Source organism: Anomaloglossus baeobatrachus, chromosome 4 (genome assembly GCF_048569485.1).
Source record: "Anomaloglossus baeobatrachus isolate aAnoBae1 chromosome 4, aAnoBae1.hap1, whole genome shotgun sequence".
In the NCBI taxonomy this organism is placed as follows: Eukaryota; Metazoa; Chordata; class Amphibia; order Anura; family Aromobatidae; genus Anomaloglossus; species Anomaloglossus baeobatrachus.
In genome coordinates this window covers 74,536,465-74,558,083 of record NC_134356.1, presented here as the reverse complement: position 1 = coordinate 74,558,083, position 21,619 = coordinate 74,536,465, and positions in this window count along the sequence as shown.

Sequence of the window (21,619 nt, the reverse complement as noted above, 5' to 3'; positions counted from 1 at the left end):
AGCACCACGGACAGCAGCGCGGACATCAGGAAGGACCAGGTGAGTATGTTAATTACCGGTTCTACGTGTGCTATCGCGGATAGCACACGTAGAACACACGTGTCACGCACGTACCAGAGACACGTACTTACCTGCACACAACACGCAGGGAAAATACGTGTCTCTCGGCACGTGCGTGAATTTCACGTGAGTGTGGCAGAGGCCTTAGATGAATTTATATTTTTAATATGAAACATTTTTTCCTATTTCACTTCCATGGTCTTGTAATTATAGCATCAAAGGTTAAACCACACATTTCTTTAAAGTTATAATATACTTTAAACAATAGCAATTTTAATATTTGCATGTGCAATAATTCATTTTAACATTTTATGTCTATGAATAAACTGCTTTTCTCACTAATAGAGATGATCAAATCGCTTCAATGGAAATTGAATTTGTGTTAAAATTTGCTCAATTAACTAAATTTTATCAATTTGTGATTTGCTTCTCAGAAATCTTTACAAAGAAAAATCCAATATACATTTTATTTTGTAAAGCTTTAGATTGATAGTGATTTTATGATTATTTAATATGACAGAAAGTGATATTGCAGATCGATATCTTAAGCGGGCTTTACATGCTACGATATTGTTAATGAATTATTGTCGGGGTCACATTGTTTGTGACGCACATCTGGCGTCATTAACAAGATTGCAGCGTGTAACTCTTAAGAGCGATCTTAAACGATCGCAAAAGAGGGCAAAATCGTTTGCCGTGGAGAGGTCGTCCTGAAACAAAAAATCGTTTTTAGGATGTTAGCGATGTTGTTCCTCGTTCCTGCAGCAGCAAACCTCGCTGTGTGTGACACTGCAGGAGCGAGGAACATCACCTTACCTGCGTCCACCGGCTATGCAGAAGGAAGGAGGTGGGCGGGATGTTTACGTCCCGCTCATCTCCACCCCTCCGCTTCTATTGGCCGCCTGCCGTGTGACATCGCTGTGATGCCGCACAACCCGCCCCCTTAGGAAGGAGGCGGTTCGCCAGCCAGAGTGACGTCGCAGGGCAGGTAAGTCCGTGTGACGGGGGTAAGCAAGGTTGTGCGCGACGGGCAGCGATATGCCCGTGTCGCACAACTGACGGGGGCGAGTACGATCGCTTGTGATCTTGCTAGCGAGATCGCAGCGTGTAAAGCTCGCTTTAGTGTCTATTCACATTTTTTTTTCTTTATGTTTAGGAGATACACCTTAAATTCTAGCATGTCTAATAGACATGTGGTAGTCAAATGAGTTTGTATATGCCCTCTGTCTGTCTGATGAGTAATCTACAGTGTTCAATAACATAGAATCCAGTAAAAAGTGTATTACATAACACTCAGTATACATTTATTTTTAATAAGAGGAGTCTATGGGTAACAGATGCCACCTTGTGTTGTGCTTCATAGGCCTCCTGAAAGAGGACCTTTGAGCAAATTATTCATGTTGACCTGGCACCTGATGCAATAGTGGTAGTGACTGCTTAGTAGAATAAACCTATTTTTTTGTAAAATATTGTGGAGATACATTGATGAGCAAAATGGTAACAATGTACTAAGGGGTTAAGGTTCATTACTATACTGCGGGGATCCAACACGTGGTTGTAACCACCTCAGCTGCAGCCATTCACTTCTGCTATAAATATCCGGTCCTCACTCTTTACTATGCCAGCTATATCTCATATCTATGCTGTCCACTTTGAAGGAGCCAATCTCTTGAGAAGCTGAGGTGTCGCTTCTGTTACAACTGAGAAGTTCCTGCTGGAAAAGCTGTGGAATGTTATTTTTTGTTTCTTTCCCCACCTGTTTGTCTTAACTTCCTTGTGTTGTCTTATTGCAGTGACAAGACTAGGGTCTTGCTGGCCTTCACTAGTTAGGGTAAATTTAAGGCCAATGAGGACCTAGGCACATGATGGCTCATTGGGGGGAAGGACCTGTCTAGGGATGGTAGGGAGTGCAGAGATTAGCCTCAAGGATTTTATTCTAAGGCTCTGTCTTGGGGACTGTGACATAAAATAAATCAGCAATATAACAACAGACTTGTGTAGAAGCTTGTGTGTAGCTTCCCTGAGTTGGCTTTGTGAGTATATACAACAAAGTTGTGAGCAGAGTCTTAGCACAGCAGCTTGTATAGAGAAGAGTGATATAAGGAAGTGCTGAAGGGTTTATTTATACCATCTAAACAGCCTGTGGTAGTCAGGGCCATGTTTTTGCAATGGCTGGAATGCACAATGTGTTCACATTTTGTGTCCTCTTTAAAACATCATTTGTGTCAATTGGCTGCTAGCCTGACAGTCTGTTATGGTGTACATACAAAGTAATAGTGTATGGTGCACTATACAGCAAGAGGGAAGGGTTAATGGGTTTATCTCATCATCAAAAATTACTAAAATTGTAAAGTCCTTGTAAAAACAAACAACTATAATACTTCATATTGAAAATTCTCTCTGTTCTCAAGAATGGAGTGACTTGTAACTTAATGCAAGATTTCAGCATTGGCTGGTCCCGTAGGGAAAGAGCACAACACTTACAAGCTCTTTTAAAAGAGCTTGAAAGTGCTGGTCTGAAGTTGGCTAATTGGTGGATTTGCTATCTTTAGTGATGAATGGTTTGGTCCTGATTAATAACATCTGACAAGCCTTATAAATGTGCTTGATGTGAGGGGAGACTTGATAGGTGATATATTTCACTGTATCCCTCTACGTTGGGGTATATGTCAGTAAGTTTTCTATTGGAGATATATATCTAAATCAGTATTTTCCAAATTCCAGTTCTCATGGCCCCCCAACAAATAAAATTTTCATTAATTTCCTACTATTGTGCAGGTGAGAGAACCTGTGGCAATTTCTGATGTATTGATAATAAATAGATCAACCTTACAATTCTGACATGATCTGTTGTGGGGCCATGAGGACTGGTGATTTGGAAACACTAATTTAGATATATCTATAGTGTAGGCTAACAATAGGATTTGTACAAGGCTTAACCTGGCTCTAAAATTAGCAGCTGTTGAAAGGCCTAAAGCAATAAATACTTAGAATTAAACATTAGTTTACTGACAGTATTTTCAGTCATTAGTGGCTATGCAATGCACAATGTTCGAAAATAGAAAATGACTTTACGGGTTCAGGTAGTTTAGAAACCCATTTGCAAATATCCCATAATGATATTTCTAATAACTAAAACCTAGTAGTGAAGCATAATCTTTTTAGAATCTGTTTAGATTTTCTCATTATAGATTAATATAATTACAAGATTGGTCTTTTTGCCACAGGTGCTGGTAAATCAGACATATGCTTTATGCAGCCTTGTGGACCATAACCAGGAAAACTGATCTGAATCACTAATGTTAATTGAAGAATTTTCTAGGCATGCTCTGTGACTTGTGGGTTATTGCTCATGAACTAGTTGAGACCATTTTGCGAGTGGTGTGATACTGTGTTATCTATACATAGGTATTAATTTCTGCCTGTAATGATCATTTCATGATTAATGGAAAGACAACTATACAGAGTAGGAAATATTAGCCTAATATTAGGCATAGTCATCAGTAGGGATGAGTGGGCTCATGGAAGTTCGAGTTCGGCAGCTTTTGACAAAATTTAGTTAAAAGTTTGGACTCAAACTTGATCCGAATTTGACCTTGGATCCTGAATCACAGATAAGTTAATGGGAATCTGAACTTCTGTGCTGTTAAATGGCTGTGAAATGGCTGGAGTAATTGCTTAAGGGCAGCGAAAGGAAGCAAAATGGGGATAAGAGCAAGACAATTGCCCTGCAAACAAATGTGGATAGGGAATAAATAAATTAAAAAAATTGACGTGAGGGTCCTCTCTATTTTTGATAACCGGCCAAGGTAAAGCAGACAGCTGGGGGCTGGTTTTATTAGACTGGAAAGGGCCATGGTTATTTGGCCCTTCCCTGCCTAAAAGTAGCCACCTCAGAAGTGGTGCATCCATTAGATGTGACATTTCTGGCACTTTGGCCAGTTCATCCCTATAGTCCTCGTGCGGTGGTAATTGGGGTAATAATTTTGGGGTTGATGTCAGCTGAGATGGGATATCTGGCATCAAGCCCAGGGGTTAGTAATGGAGAGGCATCTATCAGACACCCACATTACTAACATGACAACTTTATTGTTCGGGTTTGCATATCCCTAGTCACCAGTATGAACATTTTAACCCCTTAACGACCCATGACGTACTGGGTACGTCATGGATCGTGTGCCGGTAAGCCCCGCCACCTGCCGCCGGCAGGCGGCGGCGATTCGCGCACATATCAGCTGTTATCAACAGCTGGCATGTGTGCCTGCTAGCCGCAGGTGGAATCGCTTCCACCCGCGGCCATTAACCCCTTACATTTCGCTGCCAAAATCTTGGCAGCGATATGAATATGGGCGCCTCCATGACAGTCACTTACCTCGCCCCCACCGGAAGTGACGTGACATGATCACGTGACTTTCGGCGGGTGCCATGGTAGCACAGGGTCATGTGATGACGCCTGTAGCTAACATGATTCACTTCCTCTCAATGCCGGAATACAGCCGACATTGAAAGTGAAGCAGCAAATCTGCAGTTCTCAGCTCTGTAGCTGAGATCTGCAGATAGTGCAGAGCGATCGGATTGCTGATCGCTATAGCCCCCTAGGGGGACTAGTAAAATAAAAAAAAAAGTAAAAAAAAGTTTTAAAAAATGAAAAAAAAAATTGAAAATTAAAGGGTTAAAAAAATAAAAAATACACACATATTTGGTATCGCCACATTCAGAAATACCCGATCTATCACAATATGAAATCAATGAATCTGATAAGTAAACGGCGTAGCGGCAAAAAAATTTCAAACGCCAAAATTGCGTTTTTTGGTCGCCGCAAATTTTGCGCAAAATGCAATAACAGGCGATCAAAACGTAGCATCTGCGCAAAAATGGTACCGTTAAGAACGTCAGGTCGAGACTCAAAAAATAAGCCATCACTGAGCCTCAGATCCTGAAAAATGAGAACACTACGGGTTTTGGAAAATGGCGCAAAACGTGCGCCACGTTTTTTGGACAAGCTTGTGATTTTTTTAACCCCTTAGATACAAGTAAACCTATACATGTTTGGTGTCTACAAACTCGCACCGACCTGAGGCATCACATAGATACCTCAGTTTTACCATATAGTGAACATGGTGAATAAAATATCCCAAAAACTATTGTATGATCCCACTTTTTTTGCAATTTTTCTGCACTTGGAATTTTTTTGCCGTTTTCCAGTACACTATATGGTAAAACTTATGGTTTCATTTAAAAGTACAACTCGTTTCACAAAAAACAAGCCCTCATATGGCAAGATTGATGGAAAAATAAAAAGTTACGCCTCTCGGAAGAAGGGGAGCAAAAAAAAAACGCAAAAACGGAAAGTGCCCGGGGGCTGAAGGGGTTAATATGTTTTATTACTTTTTGTAGCAATGTAAAAAAAATCATTTTAAAAAATGTTTTGTTTTAAAGCTTAATTTAAATTCTTGATTATTTTCTTATGACATTCTATGTAATAAGGAGATGTGCAGTGGTCATAGCACAGGAGGGAGGAGGATGTAGGGTGCTTCTAGTACCTATAAGTGATGGTGTGATCCTTAGTTATCTTCCTCTAGTTTAATTAGAATATCGCTATTATTTATTGTAATCCTCACTTATGATAATTAAGTTACTACTGACCCTACACTCCTGTATAGAAAAGAGAAACTGAGATATGCAATACCTTCAAAATGGGAAATATTACTGTGGCCAATCTATAGACTGTATATTTCAGAATCAATTTGTAAATGTAAATCATGACATGGAAAAAAAACCCTCAATATTAAAATATATTTTACATGAAATTAATGTTGTCAGAAAACAGCCTTAGAGAAATTTGTAGTATGGTACAAGTACAGGTAGATTTCAACTACATGGTATATGTATTCTAACTTCATGGATTATTCTTTTACGCTTCTTTTTTATTGCCTGACTATGATTTCTGTTATACTAAATGTAATTAGGTTCTAATACATAAATAATCAAACATTAGATTTCCCTCTCATTGTTTCCTTTTAAGTATTTTTATTTTAGAATTTTGAAATTAAAAGTGTATTCATTCGAGAACATAGAAAATAAATTAAGACATAGGACTAGGATAGAAAAACATAACGAACAACTGAGATTAAGCTAAATCAATAGTCTATTCTCAGATTCTTAAAAGTTGGAATATAAAAAAATGTACAAAAAAGAAAAATGGGACAATTACGAGAATATATTGTGCTGTAGATTATAATAAAATAGTATTTCATTAAATTTATCTTCATAAAAAGTTAAAGGAAATGCATCTAAAAGTGGGAAAACTCAAGATCAAAAGAAAGAGGCAGGAATCAAACACAGTATGTATGTAAAATAAAATAAAAAATTCTAAAAAATATATAAATATATATATAGATTTTTTTTATTTTATGTCTTCAAGTTTACCATTATTAATATTTAAATATATTTAGTTAGCAAGTCATACAGTGGAAAGAAACCAAAAGAAATACAGTATATATTGTTTCTTTTGGTTTCTTTCCATTGTATGATTTACTAACTAAATATATTTAAATGTTAATAATGGTAAACTTGAATTAAAAGATTTAACAATTTCATAGTATCTTGATAATGAACAGTTGCCTTTCATATAAAACGAAAAGATGAATAAAATGTAAAAACATTTCTAAAAGTAACTTTTTTTTAGAGAATGCTTATTTGTAATACTTAGCTTCATCCTCATGATGGTGCTGTTGGCTAACTATTGAAAATTCTATCTGAACAGCGAGTGGAACTAGAGATTTTTCTACAATATACAGACATTGCAGATTGGAAAAAAGAAGCAAGGCTGTATTTCTGTTTATCTCTCCTATATTGTGTTTGGACAATAATTTCCATTTTTTAGCTTTATTTGGATTATCAGAGGATAGCTGGAAGAATTCAGCATTTTCCTACACACAGGACATGTCTTGGCAAGTACTATTCTTCTACTTTTATATCTTTTCTATGGCAGCTTCTAACCAGTTCTACTACTCCATTCTAGAGGAGCTGAAGCTAAATTCTATCATTGGGAATGTTGCAGAAGATTTAGGATTGGAGAGAAGCAACCTCAAAATGAGAAAATTAAGGATTGTTTCTCATCACAGCAGAAATTATTTCAATATCAGCACAGAAAATGGTAATTTATATGTCAGTGACAGGATAGATCGGGAGGAGATCTGTGGGTCGGAGCAGAGCTGCTTTCTGGACCTTGAGATTTTAGCTGAAAATCCCGTAAATGTTTATTCTGTAAAAATTGAAATCCAAGATATAAATGATAACCCACCAAATTTTCCAAATAAGATATTTAACTTAATAATAAGTGAATCTGCATTGCCTGGAGCACGATTTGTTCTGGAGACTGCACGAGATCCAGATTTAGGCAGCAATGGTCTACAGAATTATAGTCTAAGTCCTAACTTGTACTTCTCATTGGTGGAAAAACCTGATATGGAAAGTCCAGAACTTACTTTAGTGCAGTCTTTAGATCGTGAAAAGCAGCAAAAATTTGAATTAACTTTAACAGCTTCTGATGGAGGAAAACCTATTAAAACTGGAACTACCATTGTGATGATTGATGTTCAGGATATAAATGACAATTATCCAGTATTTAGTCAGAAAAATTATAAAATAAGTTTAAATGAAGATTTTCCAATTGGATATGTAGCTTTACATTTGAATGCCAGCGATAAAGATGAAGGATCCAACTCAGAAATTTCATATTCATTTAGTCATATTCCAGAAAGTGCAAAACAAGTATTTACTATTGATTCTCAAACTGGAGTCATTAAGACAATACGAAATCTAGACTATGAAACAGCTCAGACCTATGAGATGAGTGTGAAAGCTGCTGATGGTGGAGGTTTAGTTACTAAATGTACTGTCTCAATACAAATTTTGGATCTCAATGACAATGCTCCGGAGATTACTATTACATCATTGTCCACCCCAGTTTCAGAGGATTCTGCTCCTGGGACCCTTGTAGCCTTGATTAATGTAAAGGATTTGGACTCAGGGAAATATGGAGAAGTGAACTGTCAAATAACAGATACAACGGCACTTAAACTTGTTCCATCATCCAATAATTATTACAAGCTTGTAACCGCAGGTCCACTTGACAGAGAGACAACCTCAGCATATAACATCACAATTACTGCAGAAGATGAAGGATCTCCTCCAATGGTCACTAAGAAAACAGTTCACATCACAGTCTCAGATGTGAATGACAATGTGCCAGTCTTTGATAAAATCCTTTATATTTCCTACATTCCGGAGCACACTCCAGCAGGGACATCAATGCAGAATATCCATGCATCTGACAGGGATGATAAGGAGAATGCTAGGGTCACATATTCTATCATTAACCAAAATATTGATGACATCCCGCTAACATCATATGTCTCTATAAACTCACAGACTGGAATTCTCTATGCCCAGAGATCATTTGACTATGAACAGTTGCGGGAATTTCAGTTCCAGGTGATGGCTAAAGACAGTGGATCTCCTCCTCTAAGCAGTAATGTCACAGTGAGGATATGTATCATTGATAAGAATGATAATGCTCCAAAGATCCTCTACCCATCACCAGACACTGAGGGATCAGCATTATTTGAGTTTATTCCTCACTCTGCTGAGAAAGGTTATTTAGTCGCCAAAGTGATTGCAGTGGATGCTGACTCTGGACACAATGCCTGGCTCTCCTATCACTTACTACAAGTTCCTGATCCTTCTATTTTAACCATTGGTCAATATAATGGTGAAATCAGGATTGGTCGTGATCTTCCAGATATAGAAACGTTAAGACAAAAGATTGTGGTCCTGGTAAAGGACAATGGAGTCCCGTCTCTTTCATCTACAGTCATTTTGAACTTGGTTGTAGCAGAAAATTTTCAGCAAGTTGTACCAGAAATTAGACGCCAACCGAATTACTCAGCAACTGCCTCCAATACGACGTTCTACCTTGTAATAGCTATAGGTCTGATCTCTCTGCTATTCATTGTCACAGTGTTCATTGCGATGTTATATAAATGCAGAAAAACTCACAGTCCAACATCCTTTGAAGCGTTTAGTAGAAATGTGTATCCTCAGTTCACCCTGGGATGTCCTTCTGAGATCAGTGATACTAGTTTACCTTTCCCATTCTCATATGATGTGTGTGTGACTCTGGACTCCAAGCAAAATGAAATTGCTTATCTGAAACCAGCACAGAGCGTCCCCACAGACAATCTCATAGACACCGAGGATTCTGCCGTTGGAACACATTCAACAAATGTCAACCTTTCCACAAGTGGTAATGTACAGGTAGGAAAGCCGTACTTGGTTAATGTTGATACTAGCATTGTGAATCTCAGTTGATTATTGAAATAATTTTTATTTGCACTGTAGTAGTTGATTTTTTAAATTAAATAAAAAATAATGTATTTAGTTTTCAAAGATAACAAGACTTTTATATGTAATGAGCTCTAAAAGTAAATTTATAAAGCAAAAATGTAGAATATGGGATATTGGATTTACTAATGTTTTCTAGCTTTTTCCAGAAAACAGTGATTTTATTAAAACTGCAGCAGGCAGCCCAGTAAGTGATACATTACTGGAATCAGGATGCCTTCCACGACATCATGCTGCTCTGAGATGGGGTAGTAAGACCCGGTTAACGATTCCTTTATGCATTGCCTTTGAATTAGAAAGCACTTTTATATTTGAACCATATGTGTAGTTAATTTTATTTTTGTACACTTTTCTGACATGCAAAAACTTAAAATGTCCTCACAGATTAGGTGTTAGTCAACTACATCAGCAGATTTTTTTGGCATCAGATGATCTGATGTGTGGAGGTCAGCAATTCTCACTATACAGATGATGTCTGAGAGAAGGATGCAGCTATTGGATGCAGCTGATCCTTTGGTTTTGATGGGAGCAATAGCTACTGACCAAAGCTTTCACCTTTCTCCCGGTTGAAAACACTTGGCCGAGCAGAGGATAGATATCTGTTGGCTAAATATGGCATGTTATGGCTGGTTTTATGGTTTGAAAAGGATTCATGGGGCCAAACACTCAGATTTGGAGGAATTTGTCTATAGTGGTGGACAACTCTTTCGAGAATGAAACATTTCATCTCGTAATCTAACCTGGATGTTGACCTTCGTTACACACAAATATTGTCACAGCTGTAGTAGCAAGGCGGTGGCATAGGATAATCTGAGCAGGTATTCTGGATGGCCTTCCTCACAGTCAGTCTTGCTGTAACCATGTGAAGTTTTAATTTTGCTTTGCATTTGGTTATGTTTTGTTTTTGATGTTTTCTCATTTTGCTCTTGTTGCAGTTCCATCATAAATTATATTGTTGATGTAAGGATTCAAAGACTGAACACAAAATAAATCTTTTATAAAAAAAATGAAAGAAAAGAATTCCCAAATTATTTGTAATGAGGCCATTTAGTGTAATATATGAGGTTGATATTTAGACTTTTTTTTACTTATTGGTGGCTTAGTTACTTAGGATTATAATCATTTCATCATTGCTATCACATCCAAATATGTAAAGGGTATTCCAGTCTCCAATATTCTATCCCACGTGTAATAATAATCCCAATTATCTCTAATTAGAAATGTAGTATAGTTCTCCTGATTACCAATGTTGCTTACTTCATATGCAGGTCATTGCAGTAGCCTAGGTATGATGATTCAGCATTTGGCCATTTATTTGAAGGTGAACTGTTCTTAATTAGGCGCCTGACATACCGGTCTTCTATATGTTAAATCAAGAGAAGTTAGTCATTGTCTCTTGCCAGACTGGTTGGACCCTATTGACTGTAAATGTGTATCCCTCAGGCCTTCTGACTACATAATTCAGAGGCAAATTATTCATTTGGATTGAGCTTGCAACGAATGATAGAGAAGCCATCTCCAACAATCCTGTAAGAGAAGTAAGTTTTATAAAAGGGCCTTGTTTCTGTCACCAGAAATAGATTCTACATGTCCCCAGCCAAGGAGCTTTGGTTGCAGTTGGGGGAATCCCAGAACTGCTTCACTTTGGATATTCTATATTACCTCCGCTTAGGAGCTATGGTTTCAGTTGGGGGAATCGCAGAACTGCTTCACTTCGGATATTTCACATAACCTCAGCCAAGGTGCTACAGTTTCAGCTGTGGTGGATCACAGAACTTTTTCATTTAGGATATTCTACAGAATTTCAGTCAAGGAGCTATGGTTCCAGCTGAAGGAACAAGAACTGCTTCACTGCTCAATGCTGAGCCTACAAATTCACTTGAAACACCCAGGTTTGGACAACATCTGGCTATATATCAGCTGTGACCTCTGGTGAAGTTTCCTCAGATAAACTCAGTGAACTCAATCTCAGATTACCGAAATTCTATTTTTAGGCTGGGGAGGGCCCAATAACCATGGGCCTCCTCAGCCTTAGAATACCAGCCCCCAGCTGTCTGCTTTATCTTGACTGGTATCCCAATTGGGGGGACTGCATGCCAATTTTTAAAATGATTTATTTAAATAATGAAGATCTGCATGGGGTCCCTCTTATTTTTATACACAGCCAAGATAACGCACACAGCTGGGAGTGCTACAGCCTCCAGCTTTCTGCTTTATCTACACTGGGTATCAAAATACAGGGGATCTTATACTATATTTTCCAATTGTTTATTTTTACACTCCACTTTGGGGACTCAGACAGCAACCAATCACAGTCGCCAGTACACTGGCAGTCTGACTAGAGCCAATCATAGAAACTGTCACAAAGGGTGGGGGACGCAGTGAATATTCATGAGATTTAATGAGCAGACCCAAAAGCAGTGTGACAGGCATGCGGAAACTCATTAAGTATAATTGTCCTGCTTTTATCCCCATTTTGCTTCCTTTTTCCTAAATTTGCATTTTTTTTATCTAGGTGGCCAACCCTGAAAAGTAACATAAACTTCCCTGAGAAGTCCATGTTCGGGGTCTGTGCATGGACATTAGGTGTCCGATAAGGGTCCCGAAATTTACAGTTTGGATTCACCCATCACTAATTGTTTATATACAGTAATTGTTATATTTGTGGGATATGAAAAAATAAGTTGCAATAATAAAGTTAGTATTGTTTTATGATTTGGTATTTGAAATAAATGTGTATTGCAAGAAATCTTTTCTGTACTGGTACTAATCTTTTTAATAATGCTCCCATTTGGTCAATAGTCTAGTTTGCAAATGGTTGAACATGACAATCAGAATAATCATATAAAATTAGATAATAATAATAATAATAATAATAATAATAATAATAATAATGATATAATGGAGTTCTTAAGATACATGGCATTGTAGTATTGAAAATAAAATGACTGCAGTACCTTATTTTGAGCTCTGAGTGTCACTAAGAGACTGTAAAATGTTTTTCTGTCTGAATGTGGTCTAAGTGTAGAATAAAAGGAAACACTGCAATATTAGAAGCCTTCATTCTCCAGGCTGGAATACCCTGATCATCTCCAGAGAAAAACCTTGGATATTTTAAATTCCTTTTTCTGAGAATTTTTTCAAGAAAACAAGGAATAGAGACACTTTGGCTGACAATGAAGAATTCCACAAAACAAAGAAGCAATGGAAGGTTCATTGCTTGGCAAGTATTAATCTTTCAGCTTTTTTTCTTGAGGCAGATCTCTGGGCAGTTACAATACTCAATATCTGAAGAATTAAAGAAGGGATCTGTAGTTGGGAATGTGGCTAAAGATCTAGGAATAAATGTTAAGGAACTGCAATTAAGAAAAATGCAAACTGTTTCTCAAACAAAGAAACAATATTTTGCTGTAAACTTAGAAAATGGGGATTTAATTGTATCTGAGAGGATTGACAGAGAGGCATTGTGTGGGACTAAACTAGTCTGTTTTATAAATTTGGAGGCTGTGATTGAAAATCCTTTGAACTTTTACACAATCACAATAGAAATCCAGGATGTGAATGATAACACCCCTACATTTTCCAAAAAGTATTTTGAAATAGGAATCAGTGAGTCTTCGGTTCCTGGAGTCCATTTTCCATTAGGAAATGCACAAGATCCAGATCGAGGCACCAATTCAATACAAAGTTATATTCTGCCTGGTAATGAATTCTTTAAACTTGGAGAAAGAATCACTAAGGATGGAATTAAATATCCAGAACTTATTTTAGAAAAGTCATTAGATAGAGAAAAGCAGAGTTTCTATGAGTTCATCTTAACGGCTTCTGATGGGGGTAAACCTCCCAAAACTGGCACTGCCACAGTAAAAATCACTGTCCAAGATGTGAATGACAACTTTCCAGTATTTATGCAAGATATTTATGAGATAAGATTACTGGAGAACGCACCTATTGGATTTCTAGTGATCCACTTAAACGCAACTGATAAAGATGAGGGCCCTAATGGGCTAATTTCCTATTCTTTTAGCCACATACCTGAAACTGCTCAGGAATTATTTACTATTGATTTATTGACCGGAGATATAAGGGTAATAGGGAACTTAGACTATGAAACAACAGAAGCATTTGAAATATCTGTAGAGGCTAAAGATGGTGGAGGACAAGTAACACATTGCAAAGTGTCCATACAAGTTATTGACGTGAATGATAATTCTCCTGAAATATCAGTCACCTCTTTATCAGCGTCAGTTCCAGAAGATTCTCCACCTGGCACTGTCATTGCAATTTTTAATATTCGTGATTTGGATTCTGGTATAAACGGGGATGTTATTTGTCATATTTCAGACACATTTGCGTTCCAACTAATTCCTTCTTCAAGTAGTTACTATAAACTTGTTACTGGAGGTAGCATGGACCGAGAGAGAGATTCATTATATAATGTTACCATTCAATGCTTGGACCAAGGATCTCCTGCACTATCTACCAATAAAAGTATTCAGTTGACTATTTCAGATGTGAATGACAATGATCCAAATTTTGAGAAAACAAACTACATTGTCTACATAGTGGAAAATAATCAACCCGGGACTTCAACTCAGCGAATCCATGCTTCAGATCTTGACTCTAATGAAAATGGTAAAGTCACATACAGCATACTAAATAACAATATAGAGGATATACCTGTAACATCATATGTCTCGATAAACTCAATGACCGGAGTTCTCTACGCCCAGAGATCTTTTGACTATGAACAGTTGCGGGAATTTCAGTTCCAAGTGATGGCTAAAGACAGTGGAACTCCTCCTCTAAGCAGTAATGTCACAGTGAGGATATGTATCATTGATAAGAATGATAATGCTCCGAAGATCCTCTACCCATCACCAGACACTGAGGGATCGGCATTATTTGAGTTTATTCCTCAATCTGCTGAGAAAGGTTATCTAGTCACCAAAGTGATTGCAGTGGACGCTGACTCTGGACACAATGCCTGGCTCTCCTATCACTTACTACAAGTTCCTGATCCTTCATTAGTTATTATCGGACAGCAATCTGGAGAAATCAGGATTGGACGAGATCTTTTAGACATGGAGGCTTTGAGACAAAAAATTATAATTCTGGTGAAGGACAATGGAGTCCCATCTCTGTCATCTACAGTCAGTATAAACTTAGTTGTTGCAGAAGATTTTCAGCAAGTTGTACCAGAGATAAAAAGACAACCTAGTAATTTGGAATCTTCACCTAAGATTACATTTTACCTGGTTATAGCTATAGCACTAATTTCCCTATTTTTCATCATGATTGTAGTGATAGCAATCATTTTAAAATGCAAACACAGTCATCCTCCACCAATGTATGGACCATACAGTAGAAATGTGTATCCTCAGTTCACCCTGGGATGTCCTTCGGAGATCAGTGATACCAGTTTACCTTTCCCATTCTCATATGATGTGTGTGTGACTATGGACTCCAAGCAGAATGAAATTGCTTATCTGAAACCAGTGCAGAACGTCCCCACAGACAATCTCATAGATACTGAGGAAACTACAGTTGTGAATGATTCATCCAACAATAATTTGATGTCCCCCAATATTACACAGGTATGGAAAAAACAATATTTTTTTAAAGTTTGAAAATGTGTGTATAATTCTATATCTCATTGAAATAGTTTTTATTGATTTTCAGATGTAGGGTAGGGTATGAACTAAAAAGTATGAGGATACAGAAGGAAAAATTAGGGGTGGTGTTTACATGGGGTAAACCGGGGTGGGAGGAAATAAATAGATAAATCAAGCAATTTACATGGAAAGATCAGAGCTTTTTCCTTTTGTTAACAGTTCATTATTAGAGTTGAGCGGATTGCTAATAATCCGGGTCCGGCGGATCAGTGGCGGGTTGACAAGGAAGTCCAAGATCCGATCCGGAATCTGGCCCAATATATGTCAATGAGGAGCGGAATCTGGGACGAGAGAGAGAGAGAGAGAGAGAGAGAGAAAAAAACAAAAAAAAACAAACAAAAATGCAGAATCCGGATCATGCACCCGGAATCCCGCGTCCGGGTCGGACCCGGATCTATCGCTGAAACCGCGCGGATCCGGATCTTTCCAGTCCACAACACTATTCATTATCTATCTAAGCACAATGACCCTATTCATCAAAGCTTTTATGCACCAAACAGTTGCCTTTTTTAAACAATTTTTCAACAGCATTAACAAAGTGGGCAAAGATGGGCTGGGACAGGGTTTAATGGGGCATGTTGAACCTTGCTCATCAAATTCATGGTGAAAAGTTGCATGTTATAACTACAAAATACGTACAGGTGGACTCTAAAATATTAACAATGAATAAGGGAACTCTGGTATTGCATTACTGTTATAGAAACATTTGAAAAAAGAGATACTTAGCTTATGTATTGGCCAATGCATGTGAGTCCAGTAACCAGCAACAAGGTGATCTCATATATATACCGGGACCCTGTATGTATTTTTGTAGGAATAATGTGTTTTCAGCTGGCACCTATTCACACTTGTTAGAGGTGTGGGTCAGTAATTTTGAAAAGTGGCATATATTACACCACAAATCTTACTCCAGTATATTATTGGAGTATTATGTGTGATGAGATTCACTCGGAGGTGTTTGCCACTTCTCACATAGCCTGGTCCATTAATGATTCATGTGCCCCACATTCTACGTTGCCCACTAATCGTGAAAAACACTGATCTTGGTGAATAAGAGCTTTGTGATTTTGAGTGTGCAAACGGTACAAAAACTTTAAAATACAATAGTATCACTGTAAAAAAAACAAAAGAAACACAGCACTCAAATATTAGTTAAAAAAAAGTGTTATTGTCTATTTAATTACCCATTGCTGTGATATTTTAGCACTCTCAGTGGTAATCTTTCCATATTATGACATCGTAATACTTTGTTCTTTGGCGACATGCACTACACATCCCGCAGTGTAGCAAAATTTAGTCGCAAAGTTTTATATTGATTAATAGAGAAGTATTCTAGTACTTAGTTCTATGCTCTTGGTGGTACTTCTGTCATTTCTGTGTAGGGTGCCTCCTAGTTGGATATATTGATATAGCATTAAATTGTACTGCACCATTCTTTGCTGGTATGTGATGCATATACTGCTTTCAATTTGAAATTCAAAATGGTTATTTTCCCATAGATCCCTGCCCCATATACAGGAATAAGTACTTTTGCTATCTGCAAAATATCTACTAGGTTTCCTATTTATGAGACCCATACAGATGTTACATTGTCTAACTTGACGCACAGGCCACAATGAAAAAAGTTTGGTTTTATAAGATGCTTCACCATGTATTTAGTAGAGATAGTTGTTCACATCTTAATATTCATTGATGCAAACCATAGACTAGCGATTATGTATGTAAAGGAGGAAAATGGTTCTGCAATATGAATAAAAATCAAAATGCTTTCTTCCATCATTTTAAAAGAATGTCTATGGCAATTCCATTAAAACCTATTCATAATCTGATATATTTCTGGCATCCATATTCTATAACTAAGGGCTTGGATGCCAAAACACATCAGGTAATGAATAGTTTTAATGGAATGGCCATGGACATTCTTTAAATATATGGAATAAAGCTTTTTGATTTTTAACTTATATAGGGATCCATTTTCCTCCTTTTGCACACAGGTTATAATTTAGCAAGATATCTAGATGCAAATAAACTATCTCGACACTCAACTTTTGCTGTGTTGTGTTTAGTTACAATTTTCTGCATTAATATATTTTTCTGCATCATGGTGAAGTTAAAGGGAGCCTGTCACTTGATTCGTGCCATCTAAAGATCGGCTACCATGAATCAGAATTATGGCAGCATGATTGCAACTAGGTATATTTCACGCAAAAAAATTTATTTGTGTCATTGAAAGTATAGTTTGAAGTGTCATGGATCACAAGTGGAAACCAAACTATTGCACTGCCCTGGACTGGATTTTCGAGAGCCGATCCTGCTGACTGACAGGTCTCTCACTAAGTGTACTGTTCGAGTGATAAAGCTAGAAAACAGAAGCGCTGAAAGAGTCTTACTAGATAAATAAACGAGCAATTTTCGGAACTTTCGAAAGGAAGAGATGTTTTATGAAATGGGAGTGGGAACAGAATTGTGTAAACCTAATAGGATACGTAACTTAAACCAAAGAAAACTACAACTACAACAAAGTACGGGCAAGCTTCACACAAGAAAGAGTCGTCATTGTTTCAAAGTAAATAAGAAAAAGTGAAAAATTTATATACTCTTGGTCAAAATTACAGTTGAGCAAGTTGAAGGTAAAATGATCTCTAAAAAGCATAAAGTTAAAACTGACACATTTCCTTTGCAAAAGAAAATTGTTTTCATCCTTTACATTTTTTTATTAACAAAAAAAGGAAAATGGGCCGATGCAAAAGTTAGGGCACCGTGCATGGTTAGTACCTAGTCGCACCTCCTTTGGCAAGTATTACAGCTTGTAAACGATTTTTATAGTCAGCCAAGTGTCTTTCAATTCTTATTTGAGGGATTTTTATCCATTCTTCCTTGAAAAAGTCTTCCAGTTCTGTGAGGCTCTTGGGTTGTCTTGCATGTACTGCTCTTTTGAGGTCAAGCCAAAGGTTTGCAATGATGTCTACATCAGTAAACTGTGATGTCCATTAAAAATGACCTTCAGTTTGCAGCTTTTGAGGTAGTCTATTGTGTTTTTTTTTACATGTGTTTAGGATCATTATCCATTTGCAGAAGCCATGATCCTTTCGGCTTCAGGTTTTTTTTAACAGATGGTGTTAGGTTTGCATCAAGTACTTGTAGAAATATAATTAAATCCTTTCTTCCCTCTGCCCTTGAAAGGTTCCCCATGCCATTGGCTACAACACAACCTCAATGCATGATTGATCCACCCCCATGCTTAATGGTTGGTGAGATATTCTTTTTCTGAAATTTTGTCCCCACTTTCTCCACACAAACCTTTGATCATTGTGGCCAAAGAGTTTTACTTTAACCTCATAGGTCCACAAACCTTGTTTCCAAAATTTGTCAGGGTTATTCGGCTGTTTTTTTTGTATACTTCTGATGCTGAATTTTATGGTAAGAACACAAAAGAGGTTTTCTTCTTCTTTTCCAAGACGGCCATATTTGTGCAGATGTCTTTGAACAGTAGAACAAATTACCACAACTTTAGAGACTGCTAAATCTTCCTGAATGTATTTTGCAGTCAAGCGGGAGTTCTGATTTGCCTCTCTAGCAATCCTATGAGAAGCTCTCACAGAAATTATGCTTGCTCTTCCAGACCTTATCTTGACCTCCACTGTTCCTGTTAACTGATATTTCTTAATTACATTTCAGAAGAAAAAACTGTGGAAAAAAGGGCGCAATAGGGTCTTACCCCGGTAGGAAGTAGGGGGGTATGAAGAGGGGTTATTAAACTCACCTATAGGGGTTGTGAAAGTCACAACTCCTATGACAGCATTTAAGTAACTCCGAGTCACGGCAGCGGTCCCCAAATCGGCAGATAACGGAGAGTGGTAGTGCAGGGTATTTCCAAGCCGCGCCAATGACTACCAGATCATGAAGATTTGAAGATTAATGTAGCTTTATTTGTGCACTGGTCAACGCATTTCGGGAGACTCTGCTCCCTTCCTCAGGACAGTCAGGCAAAGAACATTAAATCTCTGAGATTTAGTTGGTTATTCCTTAAAAGCCATGGCTACAGTATACCGATTGCTACCTATGAATGCATTTTCTTTCGTAATACTAGGAAAAATATGTTATAATTTTAAAAGATTATTCAGTATTTACATTATAAATGTAATTAGATTTGAAACTAGATAATTATTATATTTTAATAAGTTGATTACATTATTTGCTGATTGTAGGAAACATGATAATTTTATATTTTTTTACCACATATATATTCTATACACATCTTTAACAGCTTTGTGACTATAAAATATTGTTAAAAAGTGCATAAAAGTCTGAGAAATTCTAAGTATTGCTGAAAACAGATAACATAAAACTTCCACTGTGAAATAGAAGATATAAATAAAGGATATTACTAGTCATAATATCTGGAATACAAGCAGCAAATCTATACTAAAAAAAGTTAAACCTAAATTGTTCCATAAGCAAATCAGTTTTCTTTTTTGTATTTTTATATTGTTTTAGTAACATGGCAAACTTGAGAATTATTTAGAATATGGCATAGTATCTTATCATAACAGCACGGGATTCAAATATATTCATTGATCTGGAAGATGTGAGTAATGGAAATGACTGGTATTGTGACTGGTAATAAAGGCCAATGACAGGTCGACTTGGCCTTGTGTTTTGGATTGTTGTCATGTTGGAATGTCCAAATACGTCCTATTCGCAGCTTCCGGGCTAATGAGTGCAAATTTGCCTCCAGTATTTGCTGATAACGTGCTGCATTCATCTTTCCTTCAACTTTGACTGTTTCCTATGCCTTTGTAGCTCACACATCCCCACATCATCAGCGATCCACCTCTATGCTTTACTGTAGAAATGGTATTCATTTCATCCTAGGCCTTGTTGACACCTCTCCAAATGTAACATTTATGGTTGTGGCCAAAAAGGTTGATTTTAGCCTCATTACTCTAAATTACCTTGTTCCATAAGTTTGGAGGCTTGTCTCTGTGCTGTTTGGTGTATAGTAGGAGAGATACTTTGTGGCATTTGTGCAGTAATGGCTTTCTTCTGGCGACTCGACCATGCAGCCCAGTTTTCTTCAAGTGCCTCTTTATTGTGTATCTTGAAACTGCCACACTGCTAGTTTTCAGTGAGTCCTGTATTTCAGCTGATGTTATTTGTGGACTTTTCTTTGCATCCCAAACTATTTTCCTGGCAGTTGTGGACAAAATGTTTGTTGGTCTACCTGATCGTGGTTTGGATTTTACAGAGCCCCTGATTTTCCATTTGTTAATCACAGTTTCAACACTGCTGACTGGCATTATCAATTCCTTGTATATCTTTTTGTATCCCTTTCCTGTTTTATACAGTTCAACTATCTTTTCCCATAGATCTGTTGACAATTCTTTTCCTTTCTCCATGACTCATAATCCAGAAACATCAGTGGCTTGATAAAAGATACAAGTGTCTGTCTGGATCCCAGAAACTTAGGACCGCTTTACACGCTACGACATCGCTAAAGCGTTGTCGTTGGGGTCACGGAATTTGTGATGCACATCCGGACGCATTAGCGATGTCGTTGCGTGTGACACCTATGAGTGATTTTGAATCATTGCAAAAACGTTAAAAATCGCTAATCGGTGACATGGGGTCCATTCCCAATTATCGTTGCAGCTGCAGATACGATGTTGTTCGTCTTTCCTGCGACAGCACACATCGCTATGTGTGACACCGCAGGAATGAGGAACCTCCCCTTACCTGCGTCCGCCGGCAATGAGGAAGGAAGGAGGTGGGCGGAATGTTACGTCCCGCTCATCTCCGCCCCTCCGCTTCTATTGGCCGGCTGCTTAGTGACGTCGCGGTGCACCCTTGAAGGAGGGATTGTTTGGCAGTTACAGCAACGTCTCTGAACAGGTATGTGCGTGTGACACTGCAGTAGCGATAGTGTTTGCTACGGCAGCGATCACCACATATGGCCGTACGACGGGGGTCGGTGCTATTGCGCTCGACATTGCCAGCAAATGCTAGCGATGTCGCAGCGTGTAAAGCGGCCCTTACTCAGCTTTTATGCACACACTGATTACAAGTAAATAGGTCACAGGTGAGGATGTTACCTTTACTAGCCATTAAAACCCATTTGTGTCAACTTCTGTGCATGTTATCAGGCCCAAATCACAAGGATATGTGAACTTTTAAGTGAAAAAAAGGATTTTGTGCTGTCAGTCATATTCTCTGAAAAAAGGCCAAGAAAGCGAAACATCTTCCGAGTATGTAAACTTTTGAGCACAGCTGTATTTGCAATTATTACATTTTTTTCCTAATGTTTAAAATTATTCATACAAATAAATGTAAAATATAACTTTTCTATCTGAAGAATCTGCACATCATAAAGGTAGCAGTTCCTATTTTGTAACACTAGGTGGTGCTACAAGACTGTGTTTGAATTTTTATTTCAACTGAAACAAGAAAATAACAACCCACGAATTTCATTGTAGTTT